The sequence below is a fragment of the Bos grunniens genome, chromosome 5 (genome assembly GCF_055505025.1).
Source record: "Bos grunniens cultivar Pamir isolate PY7600 chromosome 5, Bosgru_T2T1.0, whole genome shotgun sequence".
NCBI lineage: Eukaryota > Metazoa > Chordata > Mammalia > Artiodactyla > Bovidae > Bos > Bos grunniens.
The window spans coordinates 102859188-102874635 of NC_141169.1; the positions used below are offsets into that span (position 1 = coordinate 102859188).

The 15448-nt window shown below is 39.3% G+C and overlaps 1 long non-coding RNA gene across 4 annotated transcripts; it reads right to left on the reverse strand.

Annotated features, from left to right (window-relative positions):
- Positions 1–1740: 1740 nt before the first annotated feature.
- Positions 1741–8668, reverse strand: LOC147372815 (uncharacterized). 4 transcript variants are annotated; one of them, XR_015164318.1, is made up of 4 exons: positions 8447–8668; positions 5942–6024; positions 4736–5480; positions 1741–2012 (listed from the first exon to the last, which is right to left on the reverse strand). It is a non-coding gene; the product is annotated as an uncharacterized LOC147372815 (long non-coding RNA). The 4 variants fall into 4 exon arrangements; XR_015164320.1 differs by having other exon boundaries at positions 4736–5483; positions 8447–8650; XR_015164319.1 differs by lacking the exon at positions 8447–8668 and having other exon boundaries at positions 4736–5483; positions 5942–6230.
- Between the last annotated feature and the right edge of the window lie 6780 nt (positions 8669–15448).

The following is a 15448-nucleotide window of genomic DNA, read 5'->3' on the forward strand; positions in this document are numbered from 1 at the left end:
GTTGTATCCTCTCATTCCAAAATATTGAAACATGAATATTAAAACAAGGAATAAAATAAAACATTTGGAAGGAATTTGTTGGGCATATAGATCAACGAGAAAGAGAGAGAGAAAGAAATTAACCTAATGTTTAGTTGATATGTCAGGTATGACTCTTTTGTGACTTCACGAACTGTAGCCCTCCAGGCTCTTCTGTCCAATGGATTTCCCAGGCAAGAATACTAGAGTGGGTTGCCATTTCCTACTCCAGGGGATCTTCCCAACCCAGGGACCAAACCCTCGTTTCCTGAATTGGCAGATGGGTTCTTTACCACTGACCCACGAGGAAAGCCCAAAAGAAATTATACTAAAAAATTATCAGAAACTTTGGAAACAGAACTAGAAAAGACATGCACAGGCCTAGAGATAAAGAAAAAAAAATTATTTAAAACTTTAAAAAACAAGCTATTAAAAAAATAAATCAAATTTAATAAATAACTTATTAAAAAGAAAATAAAAATAAAATAGAAAATAAAAAAAGAAGAAATGTGTTCCGAAACTGCAGAAGCACCTATGAAGAGAAAGAATATTCAGACATAGGAAGTGATACACACCCTCCAAAATACAGATGCAGACAGAAAAGACCAACATCCCACGGACATTTTGAATATCATCTTAATAGACATCCATACAGTTTTACAAACACCAAAGTGAATAGTGATTTCAGCAACTCCTTATCACAAATTATTGTAATTATTAGATAATAAAGGTACTTTTCCAGACTGTTTTAACTTTCCATTCAATGTAGAAATTTCTCACCTAACTGTTCTGAAAGGCAGCACCAGATTTTTCTTTAACATTTTTACTTATTTCATCTCATGAACAACATCTCATGCTTCTTTCATCTCAAAACAACTTTTTCCATATCTTCAGTTCAGATATCTCTCTCCTCTTCTCCCTTCCACTCCTCTATTCTTCCCTCCTTCAACTCCTCCCTCTTTCTCTGTTTCCTTCCTCCATCTCTTCCTCCTCCCCTTTCTTTTGTCCACCTCTCCCTCATCCTTTCCCTCCTTCCATGTCTCTCTGTCTCTGTCTCTCTCCACCCTTCTTGTCCCCACCCTCCTCCAGATCCTTATATGCTTTTCCAACTAGAGATTCCTAGTAGATGCCTTAATGACTCATTAGAACGAATATATTGCATTTGGTTAAGAACAGAGGGGTAAACATGATATGTAAAGATGAGGAAAATTATGTATAGGAACTTACATGAAAAGAAAACCTGATGTGGGAGAGGAGAGATAAAAATTAGTTTCACTTGATAATAATGAAGAAATGTTTGGGGGTCATAAAGCTTCTGGTAGAAAAAAGATCTATAGAAATTCCTTCTCTGCATCTCAGTGAAACTGCGTTCCATGCTCAGATGGGTGAGGAGCATACCAGTGATAAAAGAAAAAAATGCAACATGGACAGAACATTTCAGAAAGTTCAGATAAGTTTGCAGTGTGATCATCTTAGACGGAGAGAGAAAAGTCTCAGCTGTGCTCCTGAATTAAGTGACTGCTGAGTCTCACAGGGACCATGAGCTTTTCTGCCCCTGTAAGAATTACTGTATATGTTGCTTTAGGAGAATAAGATAGTGTAAGTAATCTACCTAGGATTTTTGCCTGGAAACAGAAAATTTGCTTGAGATTTAAGTTGAATAAAAAGTGGTTGAGTACAAGAAGGAATAAGTTCAACAAGAAATTCCTGGTGGCACAGAACTTTTCTGAGAGTCTCACAATATTTATTATCTTTTTTCCCCAGTATAAACAGAGGCAATGAAGGTCTCTGAAGACTTCTCCCATCCAGGATATGATGTCATAGGACTCCTTACAGCCTTAGCCACTTTCATCAAACGGATGGTCCAGGGGAACAGATCTCAGTCTCGGAATCCCTGGGCTCTCTTGCTATCCTCACGAACAGTGGGGGATCTCCTCTCATCTCATTTTCCTTCCCTCCAAGAACTTCTGTCCTTGGTGACTCCAGGGGACAGCCTGAAACAATAAGAAAATTACTTGATGATGCCTGTGACCCAGAAGAATGATAACATCCATTTTAGACAGCAGGAACAACGGAAGAGATGCAGAATGTAAAAATTGCTGTACATCGTCAAACACTCAGAACCATTATGTCAGGACATAACTTTAGGTGGATAAATAAAGATTTTGTAGTTGGAGTTTCAATATCAAACTCTCAAAAGCTAATAGAATGAATATGCAAAGAAATAGAAAGATATAGTAGACCTGAAAAGCACTATGAACAATTCAGCATAATTAAGATTTATACAATTTTCACACAACAGAAGGATATAAATTCTATCCAAGTTCCCATAGACTATAAACTAAGAGACACTGGAAACATATCCAGGGACAGAAAACAAGATGTAAAAATTTTATAGTCTAAAGGTATTGAAATCATATAGAATATGTTCTCTTATCACTGTGGAATTATGTTAGAAATCAGTTATCAAAAGATATTTGAAAGTAGCCCACATATTTTTAAGTGCAATGTGACATTTACCAAGAGAAATCTTTGATTTAGCCACTGAAACCCTCAGTAAAGTTAGAAGACTGAAAAAACACAGAGGGTGACTGTAGATAAGAAAGCATTTAACTGAGAAATTGATATCAGGACAGGACTTTATGACTCGACCCAGAGTCTGAGGAAAAGTTGTCACAAGAAAGGACTATTTCCCAAGGTGAATATACCAGAAATGGGAGAGAGGAAAGCATAGCTCTAAAACTGTCATTGTCATTCCAAAGTGACAGACTGACCATTTTCTTGTGACTTGTCCCAATTCCTAAAATATCTGTGCAGATAATCCCAAACTTTATAATAATTGTTATATAATAGGAGTTGCCACGTGAGCTATAAAACAGTCTTCACCAGAAGGCTCGCAACTTTTCACCTTACACAGCAAAAGCAATGACTTTCTAATCTGTTAATTAAAGATATTATAGCTGATATTTGCTACCTCAGTTCTCATAAGGTTCTATGAGCCTTCTAAAGAAATCTGCATTAATTTCTGCCCCATATAATCCAAGAAACTATATATTTGTAAGGGAGGTCAACCTAGTATATTAGGGGCAATTGTTATCATAAGGTAAGAAATGTCACAAAAATGTTCATATTGTGGCATCTCACTGATTTTCCATGAAGAAATAATGCAAAGATCCATAGATAGTCCACGAAACTAATATTCAAGTCTGAGAAATATGGTCATAAAAGCACGTAAAAGCACAGCGTGCATGCATCAGTTACTGAGAATGGAGGCGGAAGGCGGGTATAACCACAGAACACAGGATCTACCCAGCCTTTATGAGGACACAGAAATAACAGAAATGTCTTGAAAAGGGCAGACTTGATGTATGAGAGAGATAGAAGCCCACTCAGATTTTCTAACATCAGAAAAGATAGCTGTACTTTCCTCAGGCCCTTAGAGAGCCTTAGCTGATAAACCTGTACCCCTCTATGAGAGAGACACTTCTTCACTCAGCAATGGAAAAGGAACCATGTCAGAAAAAGCTGCTCATTCAACATCACTTAGGGAATTTTGTGTGCTGACTTTGGACTCTAAGGGCAGACAAGGGTTTCAAGGACAGTGGCAGTAGTGAAGTGGATCATGGATGAGGGAAGTGGAGACATTTGTACAGATGACTGTGTTACAGTGACTTAATGTGAAGTTTGGGGCAATTCATTTTAATTTTTCCAATTGTGTGTGTGCTCAGTATGGCTCAGTCATGTCTAACTCTTTGGGACCTCATGGACTGTAGCCTGCCAGGCTCATCTGTCTATGGAATTTTCGAGGGAAGAGTACTAGAGTGAGTTGCCATTTCCTCCTTCAGGGGAGCTTCCCAACCCAAGGATCAAACCCACTTCTCCTGTGTCTCCTGCATTGGCAGGTGGATTATTTACCACTGAACCACCTGGGAAGCCCAAACATGTCCAACTACAATAATTAATTATATATTCTCGTTACATAATGGCAGTGTTGGGCTAGACGTTCTGGTTGCTGACAATTAAAAACCATAATCTACTTTATTTTACCTCAAAGCAACTCAATAGCTTTTTACAGACTAGGCATTTAAATATTGTGTGAGGGAAACCTGGTCAGAGTATCTGTAGGACATGGGACATTAATATTGAGGGAGCGACATGGTGGATTCAGGGAACCCAAGAATCCAGGATGTCATCTCTCAATGATGTTACAAGGGAGCCATAAAACAGAAACCACCCTTTCCTGGAGAGGCAGGTCATTTGACATACACAAGCTGCAGGATTTATGGTCTATAGGTGGTCAGAATGTCTCCTAGAAAAATGGACTTTCAGTCTCCCCAGTGTGTTTGTATTATGATCTATCTTATCACTTATCCTTACCATAAAGACAACTTTATAAGAAGTGCCTGGAGATGAGGCACTTTGTTTTTCATTGTATAGCATAAAAAACAAACAAACAAACAAATGTAGCTTAGTCACTGAGTCACTTGAGAGGGAACCTTGATAAGATGAGGAACATCCCAAATGTAGATGAGAAAAGAAATCTTTTCACCTACAGGAGCTCCTAAATAACAAGCCTATTTTGAACATGAGGCGACTGTCTCACTGAGGCCAGATTTGAGTTTGGTGTTCTCAGCTGTCTAGCACATGGACCATGGGAGTAACTAGACTGCCAGCCTATGGCCATATGAACCCAAAGGTGAAGGGCAAAGGTTCTCACCTGGACTTCCTAGATGGTCTATCTTCATGTCATCATTTTCTTTATCCTTATGGACAATATTGTGCAGAGTAAACCTGCATTTGAGCAAGACTAAGACAAAGCATGCTGGGTCAGACAACATCATCTGGAAATTCCATCATATATTCCCAGTTCCCCAGGGTTCCTTGTATCCTTAAACCTGGGCATTATGTAAGCTCAGGCACGGCCCCAGATACTTCCTAATCTTTCACAGGTATATCAGGAATGGACTGCTTAGCCCGGTCCTGACCCATGTTCTGCAAGTACTTCTATCACATAGAAGATTGTAATCCTAAGATCTTTAGCCCAGGGTCATTGAGGCCTTGGAGATTACAGAAGAGTAGATATTTCCCCTCATGTTCCCCACATTATAATATATAACTTCTCCTCTCTCCATACACACATTCTCTCACTATAATTTTCCTGTGCCCTAAAGCCCACTGTGACACTTACATTTCTTTACATGTTGGTCTATCTCAAGTAAAAAAGGAGAAAACATGACAAAGAGAAAAAAGACAAAGAGCATAGAAAACAGGGCATAGAGCCAAGGAACACCATTTGGGGATAAACTGGCCTCTGGTACAACTTCCTCCATCGAGGTCTGAGGACACGGAATCCTGTGCCTCAGCTCTCTCGCCTCCTAGGTGATGAAGGTGATGACGTCACAGCTTCAGGCACAATGGGAGATGAAGACATGGATGAGGATTGGCCAAGCCTCATCCCATAGCTGCTAGAAAGAAGCAGGCAACCTTAGGGAGCTTCACTTCCATCACAACTCCAGTGAATCAAAAATACTAGATGATCAGGTTAGACCAGTGAGGAGGTAGATTTTCATCACTCATATTCAGAATGTGCCTCTCACAGCATTGGCGACATATCCAATCACAAAATGAAGAAACTAATTTCTTTAGACTTTGCAGCCCTAGAGCCAGTCTTATTCAGCAGAATAATGTCTAACTTAAAAGACCAAATAAAAGACAGGTTTTCCCTGCCACAGGGAACATTGTCCCACCACTGCTCCCTCCCACTGCTCCCCCATACACACAATGATCTCAATTCCTGGTGTGAACTCAGACTTCTTTAGGGTGACCGACCAGTGCAGACCCCCTGGCAAGATGTTAATGTGGTTTAGTCTTTGCCAGCTCCCAAGACTGTAACATACCACCTCCAGGAGTCTTCATGCCTCACCTCCATCTGCTATGAATGTATGTTTTCTCTCAAGGGCCACAAACCCTTTATTTCTCGACCAGAACAGAAAAGACATCAACCACCTAAGAATACAAAAACAAAATATGTGGCCAGTGTTGGATTTGACAAGAAAAATGAGTTCTAAAATCAGCTGCTCATCCAACTGAGGAAATGAAACCCAGACAGAAAAGGCAAGGGTCATTATGGACTATGATAGTCAGGGAGTACTTTATGAACCATTAGAGAGAAAAAATAACAAGCAAATACAGTTGAAAGGAAATTATCTATTGAAAGTCATATTGACTTCCTGATTCTGAGGCATGTAAACAGGAAACCAAAATGCCTTTGTGCCTTTATTGGCTTAATTTTTGGCTGAGTATCAGATATTAAAATTCTCCAGCCTAAGTTTTTTAAAAAACTTATCAAGATAAGAATTTATGTTTAAAATCTGAAACAATGTTTGTTCATGTTTTTTCACTCTCATAATTCCTAAGACCTGGACTAGGATAAAGTCTACATGGTTGTGTTGTGTTGACATCTTCACACAGAAAGATTGATGATTTAGGCTAAAATAACATTTATCGACTCAAGCACAGATTTCTCTTCCTAATAAAGCTCCTTCCTCCTTATGCACAACTCTGCAGTTTTTCATCATTTTTCATATAAAGTCTGTTTAAAGCCCCTTGTGTAGGAAAAAATCAGGAAAAAGACAAGTTAAATTGTCATAAATGAGGAGGCTTTTTAAAAAACAGTATAGCATTTGCCTTATCCTTTTTACAAAGAGGGGTTTTTAAATCTGATGTTTTATTTAATGATTCAAAATATAAATATAAGTAATTAAAGGAGAACAATATAGGAACAAAGATGTTGAAATTGTATAGGAAAATAGTATAGTACCAAAAATTGGCTCACTAAAATATCTTCATGTTTTATTTTCTTCAGAAATTTCCCCCCCAGATTTGTTGAGATACAATTAACATATGGCATTGTGTGAGTTTAAGGTATACAACATGATACTTTGGTACATATACATATATATATTGTTTTTAAAAAAATACTTTTATTTATTGCATCAGGTCAAGGCCAAAGTCAATGATCATTTTATATGTTCTCCTCAAGGATTTTTACAGTTTCAGGTCATACATTTGAGCCTTTAAACCATTTTTAGTTAATTTTAGTATAGGTGTATAGTAAAGGAATCTTGTTCTATTCATTTGCTTGTGAATATCAAGTTTTACCAACACCATTCTTTAAAAGATTTTTTTGATGTGGACCATTTAAAAAATATTTATTGAATTTATTGCAATGCTGCTTCTGCTTTTTGTTTTGTTTTGTTTTTTGGCCTTGAGGCATGTGAGATCTTAGCTCCATGACCAGGGATTGAACCTGCACCCCTGCATTAACCACTGGACCACCGGAGAAGTCCCACCCACACCATTTATTGAACAGACAATTGCTTCCTAATTGAGTGTTCATAGTACCCTTGTCGAAGATTAGCTGAACACTTATAAGAAAACATATTTCTAATAGAATGAACATAAATGGCCCAACAATAGCATGCCAGTAGGTGTAGAAATTTGTAAGCCACTTAAAAAAATCACTTGCTGAGATTTGCATACAATATACCTACTGTACCCTATAACCCAGAAGTTTCTGAGTATATTCCTAAACAAAGCTTTCATCAATTTTGAGTAATAGTGGCTGACAGTTTCACTGTTTCTTCTTGTGTTAATGGCAGAATTATATACATGTATGTATTTGATATAATTGTGGACTTACATATTTCTCTCTCACTTAGGACTGATACTTTTAGCTGTACATACAATTTCAGATTCAATGTTCTTATCCTTTTAAAAATTTTGCTTTATCGTCTTGTATGTGATGCTGCTACCGATAACTTCAGAGTCAATCTGATTCTTACTTCTGGGCAGATGATGCACTGTTTTTTTCTGAAAATTTTACTTTGCCACTTAAAAAAATTTCTATGTAGTGGGGTGGATATTTTCATTATTTCACTGGTAATCTACAAATCCTTTCAAAATGAGACCTTACCTATTTTTCAAAATTCTGTACAATTTATATCTATTAGTTTTTCAAATTCCTTTCTTCTCTCTAGTTTTATGTTTTTTTGATTTTTTTTTCCTGGAATCCTCTTAAGTATGTGTGCTGTCTCTTCAGTCACATCTGACTCTTTGTAGCCCCATGGACTGTAGACTGCCGGGCCCCTCTGTCCACGGGGTTCTCCAGGAAAGAATACTGGAGTAGGTTGCCATGCCCTCCTCCAGGGGACCTTCCCCACTCAGGAACTGAACCTGCATCTCTTTGTCTCCTGCATTGGCAGGCAGGTTCTTCACCACTGGTGCTGGCTGTGAAGCCCCCCTTAACTATACGGTGGTGCTTTACTCCTGTCCTCTGGATCACTTACAATTTTAGTTTTATTTTCTACTTCTTTATTTTTTTCTCTTGTCTTCTTGGAAAATCACTGAAATTGATATTCCAACTTACCCACTTGTTCTTCATCCAGGTTCATCCTACTGATTTCCTAATTGTATATTTTAACTTCCCAGCTGAGTAGCACTTTTGTGCTTGCCCGAACGGGGGGAAATGCAAGATCAGAGCTCCACATGCAGCTTTCTTTCCACACTGCAGCCATTCACCAGCCTCTGCCTAGTCCTCCTCTCTCCACTCATCAGTTCAGTCTGAGTTCAGTGTACACAGGGGATGCTTAATTCTTTTTTTTTTGGCTACACTGAGTCTTTGTTGCAGCGTGGGTGTGTGGGCTCAGTAGTTGCAGCCACCAGGCTTAATTACCTCCACAGCTTACGGGATCTCAGTTCCCTGACAGGGGATTGAACCTCTGTCCCCTGATTGGAAGGCAGATTCTCAACCACTGGACCACCAGGGAAGTCCCTGATGTGGTCAGTTCTTTGGATACTTATTTCCCTTTTGTCTCTGTCATTTCTCCAGAATTGATTTTGGAAATCAGAGTTGATTTTGGAAGTTAGCAGCCTCTGTTAGTTGAGCATTTTGGCAGGAATAGGGTATTGTGGCCTATAAAAGAAATGATGCTACTAAAGAAGAAATATTTGAGAACACAATGCACATATGAGTCTTTTTTTTGAGCCAAACTAAATGGAATATGATCAGTAAGGTTTAGAGTTCAAATTTATAAAATCATAATTACCCATTTATCTCTATGAATGATCCATGGTAAGGCAGCCAGTTTAGGAGATTCTGTAGCTCTTTCAGAGCAATGATAGACATACAGAGAGTGCACCACACATGTCTGCCAAGTAGAGACCACCAGGGCTTCTCTCACTGCTGTTAATCAGATATTACTAAAGGTGCAGGATGTTTTTCTGTTCATCATTAGGCCAATTTGTGATTATAACCACAGTGGTATTTAACAGGAAGGAAAGTTTGCTGTATCAAAAGAAAAAACAGCAGTTGCTTTTGCATTCAGGAGAAGGAGGTGGGTTGTGGGTAACAGTATGTGTGTGAACTCAGTAGCATACGACTCTGCAACCCCAGGGACTGTAGCCTGCCAGGCTCTTCTGTCTATGAGATTTCCCAGGCAAGGATACTGGAGTGGGTAGCCATGTCCTTTTGCAGGGGATCTTTCCAACTCAGGGATCAAATGTGTGTCTCTTGCACCTCCTGCATTGGCAGGTGGATTTTTTTACCAGTATGCAACCTGGTAATAGTAAAAGTTAACACTCTATGTGTGTGTTTTATTATCCATTTATTTGTACATTGGTGTCAATATCCAAATACTATAATTGAAAGTACATTCCTTATAGCAAGTCTGCTCCATGGACAAGGTTCCTGGCTGTACCTCCTAACTAATATGTTTCTATTCTATTAATTAAATTCTGCCAGCTGCCTTTACAGAAAGGTAGACAGTCCTGCCAGACCAAAGCACAAAGCTGGCCTAACCTCCAGATAGGCAGAATATGCAAATGCTATTTAGTGGAATCAAACTGTGCTCAAAGATACCTTAAATATGAGAATCAGGGAACCAAAAGCTGGCCAGACAGTGACAGCTGAAAGGATAAACTGATTCTCTGATCTCCTGTCCAGGAATCAAGTATACAGTCTGAAGTGGACATAATTCTTCTTCTTTCTCTTTGTTGGAAGGAGGACTTTTGGGGTCTACTTTCCTAGTACCTCTGTTTACCTGAGGCAGGAGGGTCAATTTTCAAAACACTTCTGGGAAGCATTTCAAAACATGTAAGAAAAAGAAATTAGGAAAAGTCAAAAAAAGAGAGAGTGTGTACTAAGTAAGGGTGCTAAGTCGCTTCAGTAGTGTCCAGCTCTTTGCCACCCATTGGACTGTAGTCCCCCAGGCTCCTTTGTCCATGGGATTCTCCAGGCAAGAATACTGGAGTGGGTTGCCATGCCCTCCTCCAGGGGATCTTCCCAACTCAGGGATCAAACCCATGTCTTTTATGTCTCATGCACTGGTAGGCAGGCAGGTTCTTTACCACTAGCCCCAAGAAAAATGGAAACAAAAACCAAGAGAAATCCCTCCAGCAGAGAGAATGGGGGAGAACAATGTTGGGATGTTAAGATTAGGTCAAATTTGTTATTTATTTACATTTTGCACCAGGCTCTGTCCCCTACTCTCCCTCCTTTAACATTAAAATTTAGTAGGCGTTGACCACATAAAGTAAGCTGCTTCTTTTTTTTTATTTATTCTTTTTTGGCTACACCTTATCACTTGCAGGATCTCAATTTCCCACCAGAGAGAGAACCCGGGCCACAGCAGTGGAAGTCCAGAATCCTAACCACTAGGCAACCAGGGAACTCTAAAATAAGCTCTTCTTACCAATGTTTTGGATGAGAAAGAAGAAGCAAAATGTCTACACATTATGTGAAATGGGAAGAGAGAAGATTGGAGGCATAGAAGAACAAAAAAAGAAGAAAAAAAAAGATTTAGATTTTAACAGAAACACTTTCAGGAAGTCATGGTTAGAAGTATGATAGCTCAAAGACACTCAAGTGCTATTAGAAATACTAGTGCAACACTGCTTTTTAAAAAATCGATAATCAACAAGGACCTGCTTGATGTATAGCATGGGGAATTCTGCTCAATGTTATGCAGCAGCCTGAGTGGGTGGAGAGTTTGGGGGAGAATGGATGCACATATATGTATGGCTGTGTCCCTTCACTGTTCAGTTGAAACTATCACAGCATTTTTTGTTAATTGGCTATATCCCAGTACAAAAAGATTTTCTTTCTTTCTTCTTCTTCTTCTTTTTTTTTTAAAGAAGTATTAGGTACAGTATGCAAAGCTAATGATTCAAACCACTTTATTTCTTATTAGTCAAAGGACTTGAGAACTTGAACATGTTTTATGTAAATGGTATATTTGTCCTCAGCAGATGTGTGAACTCTAATGATTTTTCCAGGAAGCTCAGAAGATGAGCAAGTCTGACCCTATTCTGTATAGGATTACATATTCTACAGCAAGTGAGAAATTAAGGACCTTATTCTCTCCACTTTCCACTGATAGGTACACATTAGAATGGAATTTGGGGATGAAAGCAGGTACTTTTTTCTTGTAAGAGCTTATCTTTTGACTTATCTGTACTGCTAGCTTGAGGAACTGATGCTAAGGCTGAAGCTCCAATACTTAGGCCTCCTGATGAGAAGAGCTGACCCTGATGCTGGGAAAGATTGAAAGCAGGAGGAGAAGGGGATGACAGAGGACGAGATGGTTGGATGGCATCACTGACTTGACGGACATGAGTTTGAGCAAACTCCGGGAGTTAGTGAAGGACAGGGAAGTCTGGCATGCTGTAGTCCATGGGGTCACAAAGAGTCAGACACGACTGAGTGACTGAACAACAGCTTGAATCTAAAATATTAGTCACTCGGTTATGTCCGACTCTTTGCCACCCCATGGACTGTGTAGCCCACCAGTCTCCTCTGTCCTTGGGATTCTCCAGGCAAGAATACTGGAGTGGGTTGCCATGCCCTCCTCCAGGGAATCTTCCTGACCCAGGGACTGAACCCATATCTCATGTCTCCTGCACTGGCAGATGGGTTCTTTACCACTAGCGCCACCTGGGAAACCCATAGAGAGAGTACAGCTGCTTATAACAAGCTGCTTATAACTTACATTTCCCAAAGTGTCATGTACCAGTATCTTCTAGGATATGAGCTAAGAGCTGAAAAGACTATCCATGTTCACCATGACTATAACATTCTGAGGGAACAAGAATGGTCCAGTTCCTAGTGAATCACCACTAAACCTGATGGTAATCCAGCTCCCAGCTCCTTTCTTATCCACCAAGAGACTCGTCATTTCTGATCTTTTCCTTTAGCTAGAGGAAGTGAGAACAAGGAACTGAAAGTTGTTTTCCCAACTAAAATCTAGCCATACTATGGGGTAACTTGAATTGATTTACATTGTAAAGGGTCACTATACTTGAGGACATGAGAAATAATCTTCATTTAAATCACTTATTAATACATACATATGGAATCTAAAAAACATGGTACAGATGCACCTATATTCAGGGCAGGAATAGAAATGCAGATGTACAGGACGGACTTGTGAACATAGCAGGGGATGGGGAGGGTGGGACGAATTGAGAGAGTATAATTGACATAAATACACTACCATGTATAAAATAGATAGATAGTGGGAAGCTGCTGTATAGCACAGGGAGCTCAGCTCTGTGATGACCTGGAGGGATGGGAAGAGGGGGTGGGAGGAAGACTTGACGGGGAGGGGATATATGTATACATATAGCTGATTCACGCTGTTGTACCACAGAAACCAGCACAACATTGTACAGTTCAGTCTCTCGGTCGTGTCTCACTATTTGTGACCCCATGAACCACAGCACGCCAGGCATCTCTGTCCATCACCAACTCCCGGGGTGCACCCAAACCCATGTCCATTGAGTCAGTGATGCCATCCAACCATGTCATCCTCTGTTGTCCCCCTCTCCTCCTGCCCTCAGTCTTTCCCAGCATCAGGGTCTTTTCCAATGAGTCAGTTCTTTACATCAAGTGGCCAAAGTATTGGAGTTTCAGCTTCAACATCAGTCCTTCCAATGAACACCCAGGACTGATCTCCTTTAGGATGGACTGGTTGGATCTCCTTGCGGTCCAAGGGACTCTCTAGAGTTTTTTCCAACACCACAGTTCAAAAGCATCAATTCTTCTGAGCTCAGCTTTCTTTATAGTCCAATTCTCACATCCATACATGACCACTGGAAAAACCATAGCCTTGACTAGACAGACCTTTGTGGACAAAGTAATGTCTCTGGTTTTTAACACGCTGTCTTGTATAGCAATTAACCAATTAAAAATAAATTTTAAAAATGCCAAAAAAGAAATACTCTTCATTTAAATTAACCAGGTAGCACACATTATGTCCTATAACTAGTAACTCAATCATAAAAAGACAAAATTGTGTTTGAAAAATAAAGCTGAAGCCTAAGAATCTTCACAACCAAAATTACAAAGTTAACATAAAAACATTCTAAATGACTTCTGTACTTTCCTATTTCAATTATGCTTCTGAGAAGTTTTTAGATTTAGTTTTACTAAGAAGATTCTGTCAAACCTACATCTGCCTCCATGAAATCAATTTTCCAGAGTCTATGTGGGGAGGGAACCCAACTTACGTAAGAAGAAATGATGTAATTAGGATAGAACATTTCTGGAATATTCAAGTGCTGTTACTATGAGGTCATCTTGGGAGAAGAAGAACCCTGACTCTGGATCTGGATTCAGCATCTCTTTCAGTCTGACCATGGATCACTCACCTAGGGCTTAACACCAGAGAAGAAAATATATATTTGGATGAAAGTGGTGAGGGGGTGAATATTGTAAAAGCTGTTTGTGTTAAAGTCTCTAGATGTTCACAAAAATTTCTCAATAATGGAACTGATATAAAAGGACCGAAGTATTTATTATTGGACAATGTATGTAAAAATGGGACACAAGTCAGTGTTACCCTTTTATTGACATATGAAGTGATATTTTCTGTACGTCTAGTTTGGACCAAAATGTAACAGGAGTTTCAGTAGACACATATTTGTTCTTCAAATGGAATTCCACTGCTTCCAAGCGCAGCATCCTCATTTCCAAACTCACACTCTTCGGTCAGGAGTTTCTCCTCTCCCAGATCTTCTTTCTTTGAGGAACGTGAAAACCAGCCTGCAATAGCAAGTTTAGGGACTGGTTATGTTTATGACTCAGATGAAACAGAGCCCTCTAGAGGCATCAGAATGGAGGACAAAGTGAACACACAGCATGCCTGGTGACTCAGATTGAGATCATTTCTGCATGATATAAAACACATCAGGAAAAGCATTTTAGATACAGACTGTTGATCTCAGACCATGTCCAGGAAGTATCTGTAACAGAGACTTAAAAACTTCTGTGAACTCTAATTTTCAGTCTGTATAGATGGTTGGGACCTGAAACTGGAGAAAAGAATTCTGAGCATTCGACTTTTCTCAGTACTAAATCAGAGAAACTGGTAAGAAGAAGGTACAACTCCATTATTATCTATCCCATGAGGACACTTAGGGAACGGATCCCAACTTCCCAAGGGTCTACAAGGATAACCCTAGCCTTTTCTGAAAGTCTTCAATGGCTAAAGCTGCTTCAGCTTCCACAGTTTTTCTTCTCCCAAGGAACCCCACCGCCCTCACACTGCTATGGCAAAGACGGTTTATTGGGCCTTCCAGCTCTGAAATTCTGTGGATCTGGGCAAACTCACAATCATGCCACCTATGCTCAGAAGGGCCCTGGGCTTGGTTTAAAGCTCTACTGTCACCAACTTCAATGTCTCAATAATTTTTGAACATGGAAATCCACACTTTCATTTTGCATTGGAATCTGAAAATTGTGAAATTAGTCCTACCATGGGTCTTAAAGAAAGATGAAGGGATTCACACCTTTCATCCAAAACTGCCTCCATGAAAACATAGTTATCAGAGTAATCTTGACATTTAGCAGCTATAGAGTATCGAAATATATCTTAATATCAACGTTTTGCCATTTTAACTGTATTTCTTACTTTGTCACATCTTGGATTAACCACCTAAATCTTTTGATAATTTATGAGATTGTTGTGATTAAGAAAATAAGGTCATAGCATCAAAAAATACATGCCTAGTTGTAACTGCAGGAAGGTACCCACTGTGAAATCTGATTTAATTCCATCCTTCCTAGCAATACACAGAATAACTGAATATGGGCTCACTCAAATTTTGTCTTTCCAGGAAGGACTGGCTTTTAAGGGTTCAAGCGCATCTTCCCAGGAAATAAGACTATAACTATAAGAGATCAATCAGACTTCTTTTTTACTTGCTTCTCAGGGAATATTTTCTGGGAAATAGAATTTTGGGGACCTTATTATCCAAAATGCAGATCTCCTTATACAAAAACTATTAAACATTTCAAGATGGCAACAGGAAAGTGATAAACCAAGTGCAAGGTCATTCTTAATGTGGCAGCCTGTGCCATTGCAGAGATCAC